This window comes from Hypanus sabinus, chromosome 7 (assembly GCF_030144855.1).
Source record: "Hypanus sabinus isolate sHypSab1 chromosome 7, sHypSab1.hap1, whole genome shotgun sequence".
Lineage (NCBI taxonomy): Eukaryota > Metazoa > Chordata > Chondrichthyes > Myliobatiformes > Dasyatidae > Hypanus > Hypanus sabinus.
Window position 1 is genome coordinate 106,738,370 of NC_082712.1, and position 25,008 is coordinate 106,763,377.

Here is a 25,008-nt window from a genome sequence, read left to right on the forward strand (position 1 = left end):
CTTCCTCTTTCTACAGATGCTGCCTGACCTGCTAAGCTTTTGCAATATTTTCTGTTTTTTTAATTTCTTAACTGCAGCATCTGCAGAATTTATTTAGATTTTCATTTAGTTGGTGACTGTGGGTGCAGTGGGTAGGGCCTATTTCAGTGCTTTATTACTGTAATGATGTTATTGCTCAACAAGAGAGGTGCCCAATGCACTGACAGATACACTCCATCTTCTCTTACAAGGAAAATGGTGTGAACATGCAATTTTCAAAGAATTACAGTGAGCAGGACCATTCTAACAGGGTCAATGTACCTGTACTAATGTCTTTTATGCATTGTACCTGCCTCCACCGCCTTTCCAAGCAGCTTGTTCCACATACCCACCATCCTCAAACTTGCCCATTGGGTCCTCTGTAAAATATTCCCCCCTCCTGCTCACCTGCCAAACAAAAACACTCTGCCATAATATCAGAATCAAGTGTATTATCATTTTGATATGTCGTGAAATGTGTTGCTTTCCAACAGCAGTAAGACACAGTTACTATAAAATTAAAACTAATTTAATAATGCAAAAGAGGAATATTGAGAGTAATCTTTGTGGCTGTGATGGCTGAGGGGAAGAAGCTTTTTAAAATATTGAGTGTGGGTCTCCAGCCCCAACCCTCCTTCTTGATAGTAGTAATGAGAAGAGGGCATGCCCCAGAAAGTGAGACTTGGTAGAAATTTCAGGAAAGCTGCATCCGTTAAGCATGTCTTGGTGTTGAACGGGACCTGGGTGAGATTGTGCAAACAGATACAGGCAAAAGGCCAGTTCATTTGGGGCAAATTTATTATGGGGGAATTTGAGTATAAAAGTAAAAATATTTTTGCAATAATTGTACAGGCCCTTGGACTATTGTGTACAGGTCTCCCTGAAAAGGAAGATTGGTAATGACCTTAGGAGAGCTCTACATTAACTCCTAGAATGGTGAGATTGCTGAACAAGAAGAGATTAAACAGCTTGAGTCAATGTTCTCTACAAATTAGAAGACTGAGTGGTGATCACATTGAAACATACAAAATTGTTACAGAGTCTCACACTGTTCATGCAGGGAGGGCCATTCCCCTGGCTGAGTAATCTATATCCGAGGAGCCAGCTCAGGGATAAGCGATAAGACTGAGATTAGAAGTAAATTCTTCATTGAGAAGAGTGATTCAATGGAATTCCCTACCCAAAAGGGTGTGGACGCTCTGTCACTGGGTATATATGATAGCAACGTGAATAAAAGATCAATGGAGGGTTATGGGTTATGCAGGAGGGAGAAGTTAGACAGCTCGTGGAGTGTGTTGAAAAGCTGGCATAACATAGTGAGCTAGAGGGGGTGCACTGTGCTGTGTTATATGTATGTTCTGTATTGAGATCAGGAATTGAGAGGTTTTTATAATATTAATATAATAAATGAGGTAGTGAATACTGGGTCAGCTTGAAGTGCCACCTTCTTAACGTCTCATTGTTATAAGACCATAAGAAATAGGAGCAGAATTAGGCCATTTGACCCATCCTTTCTACTCTCCCATTTCATCATGGCTGATCAATTTCCTTCCAGCCCTTGTCTCCTGCCTTCTCCCCATATCCCTTCATGCCCTGACTAATCAAGAATCTATCAACCTCTGTCTTAAATAAATATAAAGGTGTGGCAAAGAATTCCACAAATTCGCTACTCTCTGGCTAATGAAATTCCTCCTCCACTACCCCTTCTTTGAGAAATTCCTTAAAGAAATCCATTTTAACTGGATGTCCCTCTATTATCAGTCTTAGACTCCATCTCCATAGGAAACATCCCTCCAGATCTACTCCATCGAAGCCTTTCAACATTCAATAGGTTTCAATGAGATCCTCCATCATTCTTCTGCATTCCAGTACATACATACCCAGAGCCATCAAATGCTCCTCATATAATAGCCCTTTCAATCCCAGGATTTTTGTGAACCTCCTTTGAACCCTCTCCACATCAGATTTTTGAATTTTCTCACATTTAGATAATAGTTTACACTTTTATTTTTTTCTACCGAAGTGCTTGACCATACACTTCCTGACACTGCATTCCACCTGACACTTCTTTGCCCATTCTCCTAATCTATTTAAATCCTTCTGTAGCCTCTCTGCTTCCTCAGCAGTACTTGCCCCTCCACCTGTCTTTGTATTGTCATAAAGCCATAAATTCCTTCATCCAGAAACAAGAGAAAATCTGCAGATGCTGGAAATCCAAGCAACACAAAATGCTGGGGAACTCATCAGGCTAGGCATGGACATTTTCATCTGAGACCCTTCTTCAGGACTCACTCTTTCATCCAAATCCTATACATATAATGTATAAAGAAGCACTACCAACACAAACCCCTGTTGAACACCACTAGTCATCAGCAGCCAACTAGAAAAGGCTCCCTTTATTCCCACTCTTTGTTTTCTACCAATCAACCAATGCTTTATCCATGCTAGAATCTTTCTTGCAATACCATGGGCTTTTAACTTTTTAAACAGCCTTATGTGTGGCACCTTGTCAAAGGCTTTGAAAATCCAAGTGTGCCATGCCCAGTGATTATCATATGTCTATCCTGCTTGTTACTTATTCAAAGAAATTCAACAGATTTGCCAGGCAAGTCTTTCCCTTGAGGGAACAAAGCTGATTTCAGCCTGTGCCTCCAAATACCCTGAAACCACATCAACAGTTGACTCCAACATCTTCCCAGCCACTGAGGTCAGACTAACTGGCATATAGTTTCCTTTCTTCTGCCTCTCTCTCTTCATGAAGAATGGCATATTTGCATTTTCCAGTCCTTCAGAACCATGCCAGAATCCATTGATTATGTGTTTATACAGGACGGGATAGGGAAGGCTAGGCAGGCAATAATAGTTCCAAGGATCCAAGGGATAGGCAGTTTAGATTCCAAATGAGCTAAGTGGCAGGCAGCAGAAGGTAGATTTTCTCATTGAAGGACTTGTGACCAGAAGCATTAACTGTTCCTCATTCCACAGACTCTGCCTGACCTGTTGAATTTTCCCAACGTTTTCTGTTTTATTTCCAACAGTAGTTGATGGGCATTTAAACAACTGGGAGGTTGTTACTGGTGACAGTCCCTGAGTTTCAGCAACCCTCCCCCCACTTGTCCTGGGCATTGTATACTTATGATCGTGTCTTATATGTGGGCAGCAAGATAAAGGAGTTTACAAGCAGTCTACTCCGAGATCCCTACATTCCTCCACACTAATCAATGTCCTCCCAGTCACTGTGCACATAGGGGGCAGCGTTTCCATTTCCATTTTCCTTTGCCATTGTCTTCCTACTGGAAGAGCTTGTGGATTTGGAGTAAATGCAGTGCATTGTGCAGAAGGATCAGATGTTACGGTGGTGGAGTGCCATTCAGATGGACTCCTTTCTTCTGGATGGTATTGAATTTCTTAAGCGCTATTGGTAATTCATTTATCCAGGCAAGTGGAGAGAGCATTCCATCACACTCCTGATTTACGGATGGTTGAAAGCTTTTGAGGAACTAGGAGATAACTTAGTCACTGCATGAGGCTACGATGATGACCTGCTCCTGTAGCCGTGGTATTTTTGTGCCTGGGTTAACTGTCTCCTGACAATGCTTTTCACTTGGCATGTTGATAATGGGAGATTTAGCAATAAGCAGTGTAGATGGTTGGAGTCGATAATGCCTGTCACTATTGTGATGTCACTTGCCACTTGCGTAGGTGCCTAAGTGATTTCTTGGCCTGACTGTATAGAGGCATTAGCTGGTTAACTTGCCATGGGGTAAGAAAAGAACATAAGATATAGGAGCCATCCAGCCCATCAAGTCTGCTCCGCCATTCAATCGTGGGATGATCTATTCTTCTAGTTATCCCCACTCCCCTGCTTCTTCCCATACCCTTTGATGCCCTGGCTAATCAAGAACCTATCTATCTCTGCCTTAAATGCACCCAATGATTTGGCCCCCACAGCTGCTCGTGGCAACAAATTTCACAGATTTACCACCCTCTGACTAAAGTAATTTCTCCCGCGTCTCGTGAATCTTCTCTGAACCTTCTCCAATGTCAGTATATTCTTTCTAAAATAAGGAGCCCAAAACTGCACAAATTACTTTGTGTGGTCTCACAAGTGCCTTATAGAGCTTCAACATCACATCCCTGCTCTTATATTCTATACCTCTAGAAATGAATGCCAACATTGCATTTGTCTTCTTTACAACTGACTCAACCTGGAGGTGAACCTTTAGGATATCCTGCACAAGGATTCTCAAGTCCCTTTGCATCTCTGCATTTTGAATTCTCTCCCCATCTAACTAATAATCTGCCCATTTATTTCTTCTACCAAAGTGCATGACCATACACTTTCCAATATTGTATTTCATTTGCCTATTCTTTGCCTATTTCCGTGAACTATCTAAGTCTCTGTGCAGACTCTCTGTTTCCTCAACACTACTCGCTCCTCCACCTATCTTTGTATCATCGGCAAATTTAATCACAAATCCATTAATCCCATCATTCAAATCATTGACATACATCGTAAAGAGTAGCGGTCCCAACACCGACCCCTGTGGAACTCCACAGGTAACTGGCAAGCAGCCAAAATAGGATCCCTTTATTCCCATTCCTTTATCTACCCTGCTTGTAATTTCCTCAAAAAATTGCAGTAGGTTAGTCAGGCAGGATTTTCCTTTCAGGAAACCATGCAGGCTTTGGCCTGTCTGTTCATTTGCCTCCAGGTACTCCGTAATCTCATCCTAACAATTGATTCCAACAACTTCCCAACCACCGATGTCAAGCTAACAGGTCTATAGTTTCCTTTCTACTGCCTCCTACCCTTCTTAAATAGCAGAGTAATATTTGTAATTTTCCAGTCATCTGGTCCAATGCCAGAATCTATCGATTCTTGAAAGATTATCATTAATGCCTCTGCAATCTCTCCAGCTACTTCCTTCAGAACCCGAGGGTGCATTCCATCAGGACCAGGAGATTTATCCACCCTCAGACCATTAAGCTTCCTGAGCACCTTCTGAGTCGTAATTTTCACTGCACATACTTCACTTCCCTGACACTCTTGAATGTCTGGTGTACTGCAGATGTCTTCCACTGTGAAGATTGATACAAAATACGCATTCAGAAATGTAGTCCACTTGTAAGTGTAAAAATGGAGCGGCAGTGACAGAAGAACTTAGTTGCAATAGCTCTACACCCCCCCCCCCCTTCCTCAAGGGCAACTAGAGATGGGCAATAGCTGCTGATGCAGGCTTTCTGACAGGTACAGTGTGTGGAGTGGTGAACACTTGTTTTCTGAGAAAGGCTACAAATCTGGAATTAGAATTGCTATTGGTTTATTATTGTCATATGTGCCCAGATACAGTGAAAAGCCTGTCTTGTGTAATGTCCATACAGTGAGTGCACCAAGGAAGAACAAGGTAAAACAATAACAGAATGCAGAGTAAAGTGTAACAGCTACAGAGAAAATGCATTGCAGGTAAACAATATGTGAAAGATCACACCAGGGTAGAATGTAGGGTCAAGATGCATCTTATCTTCTTATCTGTACTACCTTATACTAGGGGACAATTTAATAGGGTTATAACAGAGGAGTAGAAGCTGTATTTGAACCTGGTAGTATTTGCTTTCAGACTTGTGTGTCTTCAGCCCAATGGAAGAGGGGAGAAGAAAAAATGTTTGGCTTGAGTGACTTGAAGGAAGAGTAGATTACATCTCCCCGTCCTCCAGCATGGAGCCTGGGAGAGCTTCCTGACATAGCAGCAAAAAGAGCTGAGAGCAGCAGCATCCTGGGAATGGCCAGACACCAGGGAGCTGAGTGACGGTAGTCCTGGGCCAAGCAGTCTAGACACAAGTGTGATGGTGGTCGCAGCTTTTGGTGAGGATAGGGTATGCTTGCTTTTTGACTGTGAGTATGCCTGTAGGAAAATGAATCTCTGGGTAACATATATCTACCTTGATAATAAAATTTATTTTAAACTTTGAATGGTACCAATAAAATCAGTGTCAGTGATGTCCATTTGCTTGGTGAGATAATAATCAATTGTCCTTTCTCACTGAAAGTGAATTTCTGTGCAATGAGGAGGAGTTTTTCACCAGAGATCCCACATGCGGCTAAATTGCCTGGTTGGCTGTAAGATGCCTGGACACTTTATTCTGCATTGTTATTGTTTCACCTTATACTATATAACCACATAACAATTACAGCACAGAAACAGGCCATCTCGGCCCTTCTAGTCCGTGCCGAACGCTTACTCTCACCTAGTCCCACTGACCTGCACAAAGCCCATAACACTCCATTCCTTTCCTGTATACCTATCCAATTTTACTTTAAATGACAATACTGAACCTGCCTCTACCACTCCTACTGGAAGCTTGTTCCACACAGCTACCAATCTTTGAGTAAAGAAATTCCCCCTTGTGTTACCCCTAAACTTTTGCCCCCTAACTCTCAACTCATGTCCTCATGTTTGAATCTCCCCTACTCTCAATGGAAAAAGCCTATCCACATCAACTCTATCTATCCCCCTCATTATTTTAAATACTTCTATCAAGTCCCCCCTGAACCTTCTATGCTCCAAAGAATAAAGACCTAACTTGTTCAACCTCACTCTGTAACTTGGGTGCTGAAACCCAGATAACATTCTAGTAAATCTCCTCTGTATTCTCTCTATTTTGTTGACATCTTTCCTATAATTCAGTGATCAGAACTGTACACAATACTCCAAATTCGGCCTTACCAATGCCTTGTACAATTTTAACATTACATCCCAACTCCTATACTCAATGCTCTGATTTATAAAGGCCAGCATACCAAAAACTTTCTTCAGCACCCTATCCACATGAGATTCCACCTTTAGGGAACTATGCACCATTATTCCTAGATCCCTCTGTTCTACTGCATTCCTCAATGCCCTACCATTTACCATGTATGTCCTATTTTGATTAGTCCTACTAAAATGTAGCACCTCACACTTAGCAGCATTAAACTCCAACCTGACAAACAGTTATCCACCACTACTCTCTGGCAACTCCCATCCAGCCACTGTTGAATCCATTTTACTACTTCAATATTAATACCTAACGATTCAACCTTCCTAACTAACCTTCCATGCAGAACCTTGTCAAAGGCCTTACTGAAGTCCATATAGACACATCCACTGCTTTACCCTCGTCAACTTTCCAAGTAGTCTCTTCTAAAAATTCAATAAGATTTGTAAAACATGACCTTCCACGCACAAATCCATGTTGACTGCTCCTAATCAGACCGTCTATCCAGATAATTATATATACCATCTCTAAGAATACTTTCCATTAATTTACCCACCACTGATGTCAAACTTACAAGCCTATAATTGCTAGGTTTACTCTTAGAACCCTTTTTAAACAATGGAACAACTTGAGCAATATGCCAATCCTCCGTCACCATCCCCTGTGTGTCAGCAACCCTGCTGGTCCTGTTCCTCAAACTTTCCCCAAAGTGCTGCAATGAATGTCCTACCATGTATGTCCTTTCCTTTCAGCTATTTATCCAGCTCTGTTTTGAACACCACCATTGAATCTGCCTTCACTACACCCCTGGTCAGTGCTTTAATCACTGGCTGTGTAAAAAATTTGTTTCCTTTCTGTCTTTTTTCGTCCTTTTGACAATCAACCCCACTCTTGATTCTTGACCCGTTTGCCATTGGGAACAGCTTCACTCTACTGCTCCAGGAAGATGAGATGTAGCACGGTGCCCATGTCAATGTTTACAGATGTTTTTTGAGGACATCCTTGCTCTTTCAGTCTGTGCCTCTATTTTTAAAAACATAACTGGACCAGTCGCAGAAGCAAATCAGAGAATGGGGTATCCTTTAAGGAGTGACTCAACTTTTCTGACGCCTGCAACATCTATAGTACAAACACGAGTCTAGTCTCTGATGGAGCATCCTCCACGGGCCTAGATATCCACAGCTCCAACAACTCTCATGAAACTCGATGCCGTCCAGGACAAAGCACCCCTCTTGATTGGCACACCATCCACTAACCTAAACATCCCTTCCCTCTCCCAGCATTCGTGCTTGCAGTGTGTACCATCTATGAAACAAACTGCAGATACTCACCAAGGATACTCTGACAGCACCTCCCTAAGCTGTGCCCCCATATAGCCCAGGCTCAGGGTAACATCACAACCTGCAGCTTCTCCTCAAGCCATCCTGACTGGCAACTGTTGTACTTAAGGACAGCTTCTGTCTCACAGTTACCAGACTCTTGTATGTAAGATGCACTCTTGACCTTATAATCTACCTTGTTATGATCTCACATTTCACAGTATACCTGATTTTTCCTCTCTGTAGCTGTTACACTTTATTCTATTGTTAATGTTTTACATTGTTCTAACTAAATTCACTGTGTAATGAATTGATCTGTATGGACAGTTTGCAAGAAAAGCTTTTCACTGCATCTTGGTACATGTGACAATAATAAACCAATTCTAATACCGAGGCTGTCATTATCAATGGGACTGTATCCTGGAACTCCCTCCCCAATGACTGTGAGAATCTTGTTCACCAGGTTGCAACAGTTAACCAACACTTTTTAAAGCGTGATCAGGTATCAGCAAAACCTGCTGGTCAAATTAAATAAAAGCTAGAGCTCAGGATCTACATACCTTTACAAACACTTTAACAACCTTCAACAAAGTCGTTTCAGACCTTGTATCTCTTTTAAAATTGCCCTCTCCTGTTTATCTAAAGCTCTTATCATATATCCTACCAAAATGTCATACTCAGTGTTGAATTGTGCCTGCCACCAACCTACCCATCTCTGGCAATGATCACCACCCTCCTCAGGGTTCAGATACCTCAAGATTTGTGTCAGCACAAAGTTGGATTCTGTCTTCTTGGACCCAGCTGTGTCATCAACATATATCAAGGGAGGTGATGGCCTTACCTTTGACCTATAAGGAGCTTCACTGCACACTGCTATCCTGCTCCAAACCAACCATTCTCTATTATGCTATCTGTTATTACTAGGCTCATTTTTCTATTTGTTCTATTGCCTTTATTCCTTGTCAACAGGCATATTCTATGCACCAGACAACAACTTTATATGGAGGTCCATATAAATCACATAAACTGCATGTTCAAGGCAGAGGTGAATGGATTATTAGTCCAGGAAGTCAAAAATTTGCTATGATGTTACTGTACAACAGAAAAAGTGTGATGGACCAAATGGCCTCATTTGCTTCTAGGATGCACATTCTTGTATGTGCCACTGGGAGTGGGGAGGAGGTCTGCACAAGCACTCACGCTGACCATTCTCCAGCCTGTGCAGTCAATCTGCAGTGTTTTACCATGGCCCACTCATGACTCAACTTCACCACACTCCTAGCCGCACTCTCAGGTTGCAGGTTCTTCCCCTTTGTTCAATTACCCACACCCCAAGTTCTGCTCTGTGCAGGAAGTCTCTGGCCCCTGTGGCTCTCTCGGAAGCTGTATTCTCTGAAATCAGAAATATTAAAAGCATTTAGTTCCTCTCCCTCTTAATCACCTTTCCCCAGAACTCTACTTCAGGTTCCCGTGGCTGGACTATTTGCACTGTACCTGCACATACACTGTTAACCCCTTATGTCCTGCATTAGTTTACACAATTACTGCCAGAATGCTTCATTCCAATTGCATTTCTCAATGATGGACACCAAAATTCAACCATGATCTAACTAGTAGTCTTATGTTTGATTCAGAATAAATTTTAAAACACATTTCTTAGGGAGTTTTGTCACAATACTCCTCACTTCTCTTCCCTTTCCCTCTCTTTCACTTCCCTTCTTCTCTCCTTCCCCTTTCTTTTCCTTCCCTTCGCTTCCATTCCCTTCCCCTCCCCTTCGCCCCATCCCTTGCTCATCCTCTTTTCTCCCCTTTTGCTATCCTATCCTTCCTCCCTGCCCTGCATCCCCACCCCCCCACTCTCCTTTCTCCAGTCACTATCAATATTTCAATTCTCTTTGGGAAGAGGATACTTCTGCCCAATGAGAGTCTTCATTATTCCTGAATTGCTCACACTCTCTGACATAGAATCACATCCAGCCCCGATGCTCTCAAAATCTTCACTCCTTACTTTTGCACTTCTATACTTTTGATCATCCCAAGTCCAAACATACCACTACTGACAGTCATACACTGTCCAATCCCTGGAAGCTGAAATTCTCCCTAAAATCTCTGGCTGTCCTTTCCAGCTTTGCTTTGGCAAAGGGTTTTCTATATACCAATATCTCAATCTTCCCATATCTCAATCTCCCCATGTCCTAATATCCCCACATCCCAATCACCCTATATCCCAAGCAGCCCATATCTCCATCTCCTATATCCCTATCTCCCTATATCTCAATCTCCCTAAAGCCCAAAACTCCCCATAACCCAATCTCCCCATATCCCAATATCCCCAGATCCCTATCTTTCCATATCCCAATCTCTCCATAGCTCAATCACCCTGTATCCTAAACTCTCCATATCCCAACTCCCAATGTCCCCATATCCCAATCATCCTATTTCATAATCTCCATTTAACACAGTCTCCCCATATCTTTGCACCCTCAATGCGCAATATCCACATATCTCCATGTCGTTCTTGCTATCTGACTTTGCTTGATAATGTTCTTATGATGAACCAACAGAGCACATACTACACACAGCCTTCATTGCTTTTTATAGCTTAATTAAATTTTTCCCATTTTTGGTATGACTTTGATCTTTAGCATTGGGTGACATTCCTCTCCCCCATCTTGGAAGCCCGATTCCCACTGAGGTCAGCTGAAGCATGAAACCAAACCAATCGCTCCTCATGAAGGAACCCCACCATAATTGGAACCAATTAGTGAACCTTTGTTGCATTCCCTCTATAGTAAGAAAACCAAAACTGAACATGATACCAAGGCCTAGCAAATATCTTCACTCCTGTACACAAGTCCATGAATGTAATAAAGGCTAAAATGTCACTTGCCTTCTTAATCATCTGCCGAACCTACATATTGGCTACCAGTGACTTGTACAAATACACCCAGGTCTTTTTGTATATCAACATTCTCCAACCTCTCCCCATTTAATAAATGTTGTATGAATCACATGTTTAAAGAATTCCAACAGATGTCAAATGTGACTCCCTTTCTGACTCTGGTCAATTGTATTCTTTTCAAGGAGGTCATTGAATCATAGAGCCATGTAACTACGACATGTAACCTACTCCATGATAGCTCAATGGCTGAACTGAGCTGGTCCCATTTGTCTGCAGTTGGCTCCTATCCCTCCAAACATTTCTTATCAATGTACCTGTCCAGATGTCTTCTAAATGTCAAAATTATGTCCACCTCTACCACTGTGACCTTATTTATGGCCCCCATTTCTTTTTGCAAACCTTTATAAGGTCACCCCTCATTCTCCAATGCTCCGGGAATAAAATCCCAGCATATCCTTCCTCACCTTTTTACTAAACCCTCCAGTTAAAAACCCTTCAGATCTTTTGCACATTCTCCCTGTAGCAGGGTGACCTGAGTTGTACACAGTATTCCAAATAGACCTTACAATGCCATTGACATGCCAATGCCTTCTTTACCACACTGTCCACCAATGTCACTGCTTCCAATGAGCTATGTACCTGCATCCCTATTGAAGCAGGTTTACGCCATTCATTATCCTTACCACAGTCAGAGTTCTCTGTGTTTTCCCCCTCCTACGGGGTCACAGTACTGCCCTCCAAAGACAGGAGGAATTCTAGAGATTGATCATCTGCAAACTGGACCAAGGAATTGCAGATCAAATTTAAGTCAGACAAGTTCACAGTGTTGCAATAGGTCACTTAATGCACAGAGAATGGTAGGGCCTTGTGGAGTGCTGTAGAAGACAGGGTCTTAGGAAAACAAGTACATTGAGCCCTGAAAGCTAGACAGGGCATTTGTCATCCTTTTCTTCATTAGTCAAGACTCAACTATAGGAGTTGAGACATCACAATCTGGCTGCACAAGTCATTAGTGAGACTTGATATCTCAGAGAACAACTCCTCCTCCCCTGCACAGGTAGTGTAGCCCAAGCCACATTCTCCATCACCACAGGCCCTTGCACATTGCATGCAGCTTCCTATTACCCTGCTGGGACACAAGCTGATCCTGGAAACACCAACTCTCCCAGCTCACCTCAAACCACAGTGTGGTGTGTTCCTCCATAACCATGGAGCAGGTGGCAGACCACCTTGTGCATACAGGATTATGTTTCCTGGCCACGAATGTACAGGGTGTGTGTGTGTGTGTGTGTGTGTGTGTGTGTGTGTGTGTGTGTGTGTGTGTGTGTGTGTGTGTGTGTGTGTGTGTGTGTGTGTGTGTGTGTTTTAGTACATGCATGTCAGTGTTTGTATTAATGTATGTGTGTATCGGTATGTACATGTGAATTGCATGAGAATGCCAGTATGTGTCAGTGTCGGTTTATGTGTGTGTATGTCAGTGTGTGTCGGTGTATGTCAGTATGTGTCAGTGTGTGTTCACATCAGAATCAGAATCAGATAGCATCCTCATATACAGTGAATTTTTTTAACTTTCTGGCAGGTACAGTTAAATATAGGATAAATAAATATCGAGAAAAAACAGAATTACATTAAGTATATATATTCCTATAAAATAGTTAAATTAAAATAAGTAGAGCAAAGCAACAGAAATAATAAAGTAGTGAGGTGGTGCTCATGAGTTCAATGTCCGTTTAGAAATCGGATGGCAGAGAGGAAAAAGTTGTTCCTGAATTATTGAGACTGTGCCTTCAGGTTTCCGTACCTCCTTTCTATAGCAGTGTGAAGTAGGCATGTCCTGGGTGATGGGGATCCTTAATGATAGATGCCGCCTTCCTAGGGCACCACTCCTTGAAGATCAAACATGAGGAAATCTGTAGATGCTGGAAATTCAAACAACACACACAAAATGCTGGTAGAACACAGCAGGCCAGGCAGCATCTATAGGGAGAAGCATTGTCGACGTTTCGGGCCGGGACCCTTCATCAGGACTAACCAAAAGGAAAGATAGTAAGAGATTTGAAAGTAGTGGGGGAGGGGGAAATGCGAAATGATAGGAGAAGACCGGAGGGGGTGGGATGAAGCTAAGAGCTGGAAAGGTGATTGGCGAAAGTGATACAGAGCTGGAGAAGGGAAAGGATCATGGGACGGGAGGCCTCAGGAGAAAGAAAGGAGGGGGAGAGCACCAGAGGGAGATGGAGAACAGGCAAACAATTAAATCTGTCAGGGATGGGGTAAGAAGGAGAGGAGGGGCATTAACGGAAGTTTGAGAAGTCAATGTTCATGCCATCAGGTTGGAGCCTACCCAGCCGGTATATAAGGTGTCGTTCCTCCAACCTGAGTTTGGATTCATTTTGACAATAGAGGAGGCCATGGATAGACATATCAGAATGGGAATGGGACGTGGAATTAAAATGTGTGGCCACTGGGAGATCCTGCTTTTTCTGGCGGACCGAGCGTAGGTGTTCAGCGAAACGGTTTCCCAGTCTGTGTCGGGTCTCACCAATATATAAAAGGCCATGCCGGGAGCACCGGACGCAGTATACCACACCAGCCGACTCACAGGTGAAGTGTCGCCTCACCTGGAAGGACTGTCTGGGGCCCTGAATGGTGGTGAGGGAGGAAGTGTAAGGGCAGGTGTAGCACTTGTTCCGTTTACAAGGATAAGTGCCAGGAGGGAGATCGGTGGGAAGGGATGGGGGGGGGAATGAGTGGACAAGGGAGTCGCATAGGGAGTGATCCCTGCAAAACTCCTTGAAGATGTCTTGGATACTATGGAGGCTGGTACACCTGACAGAGCTGACTAATCTTACAACTTTCTGCAAATTACTTCGATCTTGTGCAGTAGCCCCCCTGCCACCACCCCCACCCCCATACCAGATGGCGATGCAGCCAGTCAGGATGCTCTCCACGGTACATTTGTAGAAGTTTTCAAGTGTTTCAGTTAACAAACCAAATCTCCTTATGAACTATAGCCATGGTCTTGCCTCCTTTATAGCTGCATCAATATGCTGCATAGATCTGTGGCATTTAAGTCTGGCTATCCAGATCCATATAGGAAAACAAGGGATGACTTGCAGAGGACTATTTCAAAAGCCAAGGAACAATTCCAGGAGAGATTGGAGGCGACATCAGATGTTCACCATCTCTGGCAGGGTTTGCAGAACATTACTACCTACAAAGCAAAATCCAACATCATGAATGGCAGCAATGCTTCACTACAGGACGAGCTCAACACCTTTTAATGCTCGCTTTGAAAGGAAGAATGAAACCACAGCTATGAGGATTCCTGGAGCATCCAATGACCCCGTTATCTGTGTCTCGGAGGCCAGCGTCAGGCATTCTTTTGAGAGGGTGAACCCTCACAAAGTAGCAGAGCCCGCTGGAGTATCTAGTAAGGCTGTGTAAACTTGTGCCAACCAGCTGGTGGAAGTATTCAAAGACAGTTTCATCTCTCACTGTTACAGTCAGAAGTTCCCACCTGCTTGAAAAAGGGTAACAATTATACCAATGCCCAAGAAGAGCAGAAGGAGCTGCCTCAATGACTATCACCCTGTGGTGCTCACCTCTTCAGTGGTGAAATGCTTTCAGAGGTTAGTCATGGCTAGAAACAACACTTGTCTCAGGAAGGACCTGGACCCACAATCTGCGTATCACCACAGTAGGTCTACAGCTGATGTGAACTCAAAGGCTTTCCACGCAGCCTTGGATCACCCAGACAATGGAAATACCCACATCAGAATGCTGTTCATCAACTATAGCTCAGCATTCAAAACCATCATTCTTACAGTCCTGATGGAAAAGTTGAAAAACCTAGGCCTCCATACCTCCCTCTGCAACTGGATCCTCAATTTCCTAACCAGAAAACCAAAATTGTGCGGATTGGAACTAACATCTCCACCTCGCTGACAATTAACACTGGTGCTCCACAGAGATGTGTGCTTAGCCACTGCTCTGCTCTCACTAGGCATAGCTTAGACAGCATCTATAAATATGCTGATGATAAAACCATTGTTGGTAAAATTTCAGGTAGAGATGTGAGGGCTTACAGGAGTGATATATACCAGTTAGTGGAGTGGTGTCGCAGCAACAACCTTGTACTCAACGTCAGTAAGAGCAAAGAGCTGATTGTGGATTTCATGAAGGGTAAGACAAGGGAACATAGAGGGATCAGAAGTGGAGAGAGTAAGCAGCTTCAATTTCCTGGGTGTCAATATCTCTAAGGATCTAACCTGCTGTATGAGTGTATCAGTGTACTCATGAGTATGTCATTAAATGTGTGTAAATGTATGTGCATATCAGTAAATGTAAAGCTGTGTTTATCAGTGTACATGTCAGTATGTGTGTGTGTGTGTCAGTGTGCAACTCAGTGTGTGTTTCAGTGTGTGTTTCAGTGTGTGTATCAGTGTGCGTGTCAGTGTGTGTATTAGTCTCTATGTCAGTCTGCATCAGTGTATGTCAATGTGTGTCACTGTGTGTATCAGTATTCATCAGTACGACATCATATGTGTGTCAATGTATGTACATCTGAGTAAATGTAAAGCTGTGTGTATCAGTGTGTGTGTCAGTGTGTATATCAGCGTATGTATTAGTGTGTGAATCAATATGTGTATCAGTGTGTGTATTTGATGTGTATCGGTGTATGTGTCAGTGTGTGTATCAGTGTGTGTGTATGTCAGTATGTGTATATGTGTGTGTCCATGTGTATGTCAATGTGTGTATCAATGTGTGATTCAGTTTGTGTATTAGTGTGTGTGTCAATCAGTGTCTCAGTGTGTGTGTCGGTGTGTGTATCAGCATGTGTATTAGTGTGTATCAGTATGTGTCTCAGTGTGTGTGTTGGTGTGAGTATCAGTCTCTGTAACATGTATATTTTTATTATAAATATGTGTCACAGCATCAGCAAAGCTGCCTGTGAGGATGGTGGTCCTGACCTTGTTGAAGTACAACCCATCTACCCTGTACACTTTCCCGTCTCTAGAACTGGTTCTAGAGCCCCAGAAGTATGAAGCTATCTCACTTCTTGCTTCTCCCTTCGGCCCTGCTTTTTAAGCTCAGCCTTCAAATCCAGATGCAGGAGCTCATCTTGTTTTCCACCTATATTTTTAGCCCCAAAATGGACCACGACCTCTGGCAATTCACCTGCCCCTCAGGATATTTTTGCAATGATACCCTTGACCCGGGCATTAGAATCTTTGATAACCATCAATCTGCTAGAGGAAGTCAGCGGGTCAAAAATGCTTGTGGGGGAAAAGAAATTTCCATCATATCAGGTCAAAACCATGCATCGGTATACCGAAATGTCAATCCTTCCTCCCCCACACAGACACCGCTTGACCCATTGACGCCAGGTATCAGTTGGGCAGATGCTGTGGGGATGAAGGCCCTTCTCTCTGTCGGGTACTGATAAAAGAGCAAGAAGCCCACAGAACCTTCTGAACCACCTGCCTGTTTTTTAATGCCTGTCTGGCAGTCATTCAGCCCTTTCTGCCTACACATTTTCTACCACTTCTCGAAACTATCTACCACAGTTCAGAGTGACGTCAGCTCTTGTTCAAGCCCCAAAACCAGAGCATGAACTCCTGCAGCAGACACTCCCACACCCGTAAGCTAGGAAGTGTCTCAGATCCTGCATCTGTTAGCTGAGCTCACTGCAGGAGCAAGGACAATTTAAATATGTTGTTATTAATCTCCCACTCACAATGACATCTCACTGATTGTCTCCATCTTCTTTCACCCACCAAGTCATGCAATCACCCGATCCGGAGCAGGGGAGGGAATATGTGCCGGAAGTAGGGTATTTGCTAGAAATGGGAACAAATGGGGGTGGAGGGGTTCTGTGGCCAAGAATTCTTATGATTGTGAGGCTAAGCACAGCCCCAATCCCAATGCTGAGGACACCACTGCTGTTGGCTGAATCAATGGTGGTGATGAATCAGCATATAGGAGGGAAATCTGGCTGAGTGGTGCCACAACAACAACCTCTCACTCAATGCCAGCAAGATCAAGAAGCTGATTATTGACTTCAGTAAAGGAAACCGGAGATCCATGAGCCAATCCTCAATGGGGGATCAGATGTGGAGAGGGTTAGCAACTTTAAATTCCTCAATGTTATCACTTCAGGGGATCAGTCCTGGGTCCAGCATGCGGTGCCATTACAAAGGAAACAGGGTACCACCTCTACTTTTGTGGAATCGTGTGAACATTCCACAAGTCATCTAAAACTTTGGCAAACTGCTATAGATGTGCAGAGGAGAGTATATTGACTGTTGCATCATGGCCTGGTATCGAAACACCAATGCCCTTGAAGGGAAATGCTTGCAAAAAGTAATGGATGCAGCTCAGTTCATCACAGGTAAAACCTTCCCCATGTGACAACATGGAGCATTGATGCATGAAAGCTGCATCCATCATCCAGCTGCCCTTACCACTCAGGAGATGCTGTCTTCTCACTGCTGTCATCAGGAATGAAGTACAGGAACCTCAGGACTCTCTCACACACTCAAACATCAGGCTTTTAAAACAGAGGGGATAACTAATTTCAGTCATTTTACTCACCCCGTCATTGAAATGTTCCCACTATCTATGGATTTGCTTTCAAGGGCTCTTCACCTCATGTTCTTGATATTTACTGATGATATATTATTGTTTTCTCCATTTCCTTACTTTCACAGTCTGTTGTCTTTTGCACATTGATGTTTGTCCATCTTGTTCAGTGCGGTCGTCCATTGATTTTATTGTATTTCACTGTAATTACTGTGCATGCCCACAAGAAAATGAATATCAGGGTTGAATATGGTAACATATACATACTTCGACAATAAATTTATTTCAATCTTTGAACTTTGAAGAATGAATCTCCAAGATGATATGTTCTCACCTTTGCAGGGTCGGGGATGTCTCATGTTTAGATGCAGAACATAGACTCACAGAGCATAGGATCCTGCCTTGCAGTCCAACTAGTCCATGCTCACAAGAAAACTGACAGAGCGAGTCCCATTTCCTTGTGTTTGGACTACCCACTTGCTGACATTGAGTGATGCCATGGTAGTGTAGCGGTTAGCAGAGCACGATTACAGAGGGTGTTCCACAGTTCAGAGTTCAATTCCAGTTCGATCCAGCAGCAATCTGTATGTCCTCCCTGTGGCATGCATGGGTTTTCACCAGGCGCTCGCGATTCATCCCACAGATATACAGACACTGTTCTCTGAAGTTTGTGGTTTACCCAAAAATATACCTTATTATATATTAACATATATATACACACACACACACATGCATATATATAATGTGAGTATGTATAATATATATATATATATATATACACACACACATATATATTCTATGTAACTAATCACACACACTTGAAGAATATTCTACAAACACTATGACAGTAGCCCACCCACACTGTGAGAATATCCCACACACACTGTGAGAATTACCCATCCACATGCTGAGAATATCGAACTCACAATGTTACAATATTCGACCTACACTGTGACAAATCCCAACCACACTGTCAGAATCTCCCACCCACACTCTGACAATATCACGCACACTCTGTGAGAATATCCCAACTTCATTCTGACAATATAACAAACACAGTGTGATAATACCCGTCCCAAATTGTGCCAATATCCCACCCACCCTGTGAAAATATCCCACCCGTCCTGTGAGAATATCCCACCCATCCTGTGAGAATATCCCACCCACCGTGAGAATATCACACAGAAACTGAGATAATATCCCACAAACACTGTGAAAACATCTCACCCACACAGTGAGAATATCCCACCCAAACTGTGAAAATATCCCATCCACACTGTGAGAATATCACACCCACCCTGTGAGAACATTCCACAGACACTATCAGAATATCCCACAGAAACTGTGAGGAAATCCCACACACACTGTGAGAATATCCCACCCACCGAGTGAGAATATCACACAGACACTGTGATAATATGCCACAGAGAATGTGAAAACTTCTCATTCACTCTGTGAGAATATCCCACCCACCCTGTGAGAATATCCCACAGTCCCTGTGATAATATACCACAGACACTGTGAAAACAACTGACCCACACTGTGAGACTATCCCACAGACACTGTGAAAACATCTCAATCACACTTTGAGAATATGCCACCCACACTGTGAGAATATCCCACCCACACTGTGAGAATATCCCACCCACACTGTGAGAATATCCCACAGACACTGTGAGAACATCCCACCCACACTGTGAGAATATCCCATGGACACTGTGAGAATATCCCACCCACACTGTGAGAATATACCACAGACACTGAGAATATCCCACTCACACTGTGAGAATTACCAATCCACACGGTGAGAATATCGAACTCACAATGTTACAATATTCGACCTACACTGTGACAAATCTCAAACATACTGTGAGAATCTCCCACCCACATTCTGACAATATCCCGCCCACTCTGTGAGAATATCCCATCTTCACTCTGACAATATAACAAACACACTGTGATAATGTCCATCCCACATTGATCCAATATCCCAACCACCCTGTGAGAATATCCCACCTATCCTGTGAGAATATCCCACCCATCCTGTGAGAATATCACATCCAACCTGTGAAAATATCCCACCCACACTGTGAGAATATCCCACAGACACTGTGATAATATCCCACAGACACAGTGAAAACAACTGACCCACACTGTGAGAATATCCCACCCACACTGTGAGAAAATACCACCCACACTGTGAGAATATACAACACACACTGTGAAAACATCTCACCCACACTGTGAGAATATTCCATAGACACTGTGAGAATATACAAACCACCCCGTGAGAATATGACACAGAAACTGTGATAATATCCCACAGACACTATGAAAACATCTCACCCACACTGTGAGAATATCCCACCCACACTGTGATAATATCCCACAGACACTATGAAAACATCTCACCCACACTGTGAGAATATCCCTCCCACACTGTGAAAATATCCCATCCACACTGTGAGAATATCAAACCCACCCTGTGAGAACATTCCGCAGACACTATCAGAATATCCCACAGACACTGTGAGAATATCCCACCCACCGGGTGAGAATATCACACAGACACTGTGATAATATCCCACAGAGAATGTGAAAACATCTCATTCACACTGTGAGAATATCCCACGGACACTGTGAGAATATCACACCCACCCTGAGAAAATATCCAACAGTCCCTGTGATAATATCCTACAGACACTGTGAAACCATCTCAATCACACTGTGAAAATATCCCATCCACACTGTGAGAATATCAAACCCACCCTGTGAGAACATTCCGCAGACACTATCAGAATATCCCACAGACACTGTGAGAATATCCCACCCACCGGGTGAGAATATCACACAGACACTGTGATAATATCCCACAGAGAATGTGAAAACATCTCATTCACACTGTGAGAATATCCCACGGACAGTGTGAGAATATCACACCCACCCTGAGAAAATATCCAACAGTCCCTGTGATAATATCCTACAGACACTGTGAAACCATCTCAATCACACTGTGAAAATATCCCACCCAAACTGTGAGAATATCCCAAGGACACTGTGAGAATATCCCACTCACACTGTGAGAATTACCAATCCACACGGTGAGAATATCGAACTCACAATGTTACAATATTCGACCTACACTGTGACAAATATCAACCACACTGTGAGAATATCCCATGGACACTGTGAGAATATCCCACAGACACTGTGACAAATCCCAACCACACTGTCAGAATCTCCCACCCACACTCTGACAATATCCAGCCCACTCTGTGAAAATATCCCATCTTCACTCTGACAAAATAACAAACACACTGTGATAATGTCTGTCCCACATTGTGCCAATATCCCAACCACCCTGAGAGAATATCCCACCCATCCTGTGAGAATATCCCACCCATCCTGTGAGAATATCACATCCAGCCTGTGAGAATATCCCACCAACCCTGTGAGAATATGCCATCTGTACTGCGAAAATATCCCACCCACCCTATGAGAATATCCCACAGACACTGTGAGAATATCCCACCCACACTGTGAGAATATCTCACAGACACTGTGAGAATATTGCAACCACAGTGTGACAATATCCTCCACACACTGTGAGAATATCCGACCCACCCTGAGAAAATATCCCACAGACACTGTGAGAATTACCCACAATCCTGTGAGAATATCCGACCCACACTGTGAGAATATCCCACAGACACTGTGAGAGTATCCCACCCACACTGTGAGAATATCCCACAGACACTGTGAGAATATCCCACCCACACCGTGAGAATATCCCACCCACACTGAGAGTATCACACCAACCCTGTAAGAATATCTCACAGACACTGTGAAAACATCTCACCCACACTGTGAGAATATCCCACAGAAACTGTGAAAACATCTCATCCACACTGTGAGAATATCCCACCCACACTGTGAGAGTATCCCACAGACACTGTGAAAACATCTCATCCACACTGTGAGAATATCCCACAGACACTGTGAGAATTACTCACAATCCTGTGAGAATATCCCACCCACACTGTGAAAATATCCCATCCACACTGTGAGAATATCAAACCCACCCTGTGAGAACATTCCGCAGACACTATCAGAATATCCCACAGACACTGTGAGAATATCCCTCCCACACTGTGAAAATATCCCATCCACACTGTGAGAATATCAAACCCACCCTGTGAGAACATTCCGCAGACACTATCAGAATATCCCACAGACACTGTGAGAATATCCCACCCACCGGGTGAGAATATCACACAGACACTGTGATAATATCCCACAGAGAATGTGAAAACATCTCATTCACACTGTGAGAATATCCCACGGACACTGTGAGAATATCATACCCACCCTGAGAAAATATCCAACAGTCCCTGTGATAATATCCTACAGACACTGTGAAACCATCTCAATCACACTGTGAAAATATCCCATCCACACTGTGAGAATATCAAACCCACCCTGTGAGAACATTCCGCAGACACTATCAGAATATCCCACAGACACTGTGAGAATATCCCACCCACCGGGTGAGAATATCACACAGACACTGTGATAATATCCCACAGAGAATGTGAAAACATCTCATTCACACTGTGAGAATATCCCACGGACACTGTGAGAATATCACACCCACCCTGAGAAAATATCCAACAGTCCCTGTGATAATATCCTACAGACACTGTGAAACCATCTCAATCACACTGTGAAAATATCCCATCCACACTGTGAGAATATCAAACCCACCCTGTGAGAACATTCCGCAGACACTATCAGAATATCCCACAGACACTGTGAGAACATCCCACCCACACTGTGAGAATATCCCATGGACACTGTGAGAATATCCCACCCACACTGTGAGAATATACCACAGACACTGAGAATATCCCACTCACACTGTGAGAATTACCAATCCACACGGTGAGAATATCGAACTCACAATGTTACAATATTCGACCTACACTGTGACAAATCTCAAACATACTGTGAGAATCTCCCACCCACATTCTGACAATATCCCGCCCACTCTGTGAGAATATCCCATCTTCACTCTGACAATATAACAAACACACTGTGATAATGTCCATCCCACATTGATCCAATATCCCAACCACCCTGTGAGAATATCCCACCTATCCTGTGAGAATATCCCACCCATCCTGTGAGAATATCACATCCAACCTGTGAAAATATCCCACCCACACTGTGAGAATATCCCACAGACACTGTGATAATATCCCACAGACACAGTGAAAACAACTGACCCACACTGTGAGAATATCCCACCCACACTGTGAGAAAATACCACCCACACTGTGAGAATATACAACACACACTGTGAAAACATCTCACCCACACTGTGAGAATATTCCATAGACACTGTGAGAATATACAAACCACCCCGTGAGAATATGACACAGAAACTGTGATAATATCCCACAGACACTATGAAAACATCTCACCCACACTGTGAGAATATCCCACCCACACTGTGATAATATCCCACAGACACTATGAAAACATCTCACCCACACTGTGAGAATATCCCTCCCACACTGTGAAAATATCCCATCCACACTGTGAGAATATCAAACCCACCCTGTGAGAACATTCCGCAGACACTATCAGAATATCCCACAGACACTGTGAGAATATCCCACCCACCGGGTGAGAATATCACACAGACACTGTGATAATATCCCACAGAGAATGTGAAAACATCTCATTCACACTGTGAGAATATCCCACGGACACTGTGAGAATATCACACCCACCCTGAGAAAATATCCAACAGTCCCTGTGATAATATCCTACAGACACTGTGAAACCATCTCAATCACACTGTGAAAATATCCCATCCACACTGTGAGAATATCAAACCCACCCTGTGAGAACATTCCGCAGACACTATCAGAATATCCCACAGACACTGTGAGAATATCCCACCCACCGGGTGAGAATATCACACAGACACTGTGATAATATCCCACAGAGAATGTGAAAACATCTCATTCACACTGTGAGAATATCCCACGGACAGTGTGAGAATATCACACCCACCCTGAGAAAATATCCAACAGTCCCTGTGATAATATCCTACAGACACTGTGAAACCATCTCAATCACACTGTGAAAATATCCCACCCAAACTGTGAGAATATCCCAAGGACACTGTGAGAATATCCCACTCACACTGTGAGAATTACCAATCCACACGGTGAGAATATCGAACTCACAATGTTACAATATTCGACCTACACTGTGACAAATATCAACCACACTGTGAGAATATCCCATGGACACTGTGAGAATATCCCACAGACACTGTGACAAATCCCAACCACACTGTCAGAATCTCCCACCCACACTCTGACAATATCCAGCCCACTCTGTGAAAATATCCCATCTTCACTCTGACAAAATAACAAACACACTGTGATAATGTCTGTCCCACATTGTGCCAATATCCCAACCACCCTGAGAGAATATCCCACCCATCCTGTGAGAATATCCCACCCATCCTGTGAGAATATCACATCCAGCCTGTGAGAATATCCCACCAACCCTGTGAGAATATGCCATCTGTACTGCGAAAATATCCCACCCACCCTATGAGAATATCCCACAGACACTGTGAGAATATCCCACCCACACTGTGAGAATATCTCACAGACACTGTGAGAATATTGCAACCACAGTGTGACAATATCCTCCACACACTGTGAGAATATCCGACCCACCCTGAGAAAATATCCCACAGACACTGTGAGAATTACCCACAATCCTGTGAGAATATCCGACCCACACTGTGAGAATATCCCACAGACACTGTGAGAGTATCCCACCCACACTGTGAGAATATCCCACAGACACTGTGAGAATATCCCACCCACACCGTGAGAATATCCCACCCACACTGAGAGTATCACACCAACCCTGTAAGAATATCTCACAGACACTGTGAAAACATCTCACCCACACTGTGAGAATATCCCACAGAAACTGTGAAAACATCTCATCCACACTGTGAGAATATCCCACCCACACTGTGAGAGTATCCCACAGACACTGTGAAAACATCTCATCCACACTGTGAGAATATCCCACAGACACTGTGAGAATTACTCACAATCCTGTGAGAATATCCCACCCACACTGTGAAAATATCCCATCCACACTGTGAGAATATCAAACCCACCCTGTGAGAACATTCCGCAGACACTATCAGAATATCCCACAGACACTGTGAGAATATCCCTCCCACACTGTGAAAATATCCCATCCACACTGTGAGAATATCAAACCCACCCTGTGAGAACATTCCGCAGACACTATCAGAATATCCCACAGACACTGTGAGAATATCCCACCCACCGGGTGAGAATATCACACAGACACTGTGATAAT